We start from the raw sequence: 1,064 nt of genomic DNA on the forward strand, positions 1-1,064 counted from the left end.
GATGCATATTCTCCCATCTACTCATCTTGATCTACTATAAATTTGTTCATTATCGGAAAATTAAATTTAAGGACATTAATTAAATTATGGATATAGTGATACTGGGAAATTGTATTAAGAATAAAAATACAAAACCCTTGCTAAAAAAGGGAGAAGAATTTTTGTCTCCCCTCCTTAAGAAGGTAGGTGAAATGTATTTGAGATGAGATAGGGCTCCATGGCCTATTTGAAGAAGAGGGTGTGTTAACTATATGCTTTAATTAGCACCTAAACTACAGATCAGAATATTCCCTTTTGTGTAGGAGGACAGTCATGTAAAATGCATGTAGTTGAGCAATTTTGCACATCCTGTCCTCCAGCTAGAGTCCTGATCACACTGGGAATAGGCTACTGAAGTGTGCTTCAAAGATTCACTCACCCAGAAACAATTTTTCTTTTAAAACTAAAAATCATGGAAACATTTTTAAATTTAATTTTTACTTTCAATCTTTTATTTTTAATGTATTTATATAGAATATATAACTAATTATGAAAACTGTCATAAATTTTTCTAATAAAATAAGCACCACACATGAACATTTATGTAAAGGAAATTCACTGTACACAGTATAGCACCTTTCTCAGACTTTTATCAACTCATTATATGAGATTGGTTCAGTAGAAACCACCAGGGGGCACCCTCAGCACTGTCTTCCAGTTGTGTCCTACTTATGGTGTCCTGGACACTAGGTGACGCTAGAAAATTGATGTCTCTAGGTATGCTGCACCCTATTAGACTAGTTCAACAGGAAAAACATAAACTTCAACGAAGGTAATGACAGTGCGGATGAGTCGTTCAGTGGTGTGGAAGAAAAATAGAAATAGAGATCCTGGTGGAGATAAGAGACTGTGATTCTCATGACCACTACCTACCAACAGACCCTACTCCACATCCACAATCTGTAACTCCCCTATACCTATGTGCAGAGTGACACCATGACATGTCACTGATACACCGGCTGCTGGTCTATGTCTTATGTGTCAAAATCTCCTTCAGTCATGAGGAAGAGTTTTCTTTAAAATAT

This window comes from Rattus norvegicus, chromosome 9 (assembly GCF_021556685.1).
Source record: "Rattus norvegicus strain SHRSP/BbbUtx chromosome 9, alternate assembly SHRSP_T2T, whole genome shotgun sequence".
Classification (NCBI taxonomy): Eukaryota; Metazoa; Chordata; class Mammalia; order Rodentia; family Muridae; genus Rattus; species Rattus norvegicus.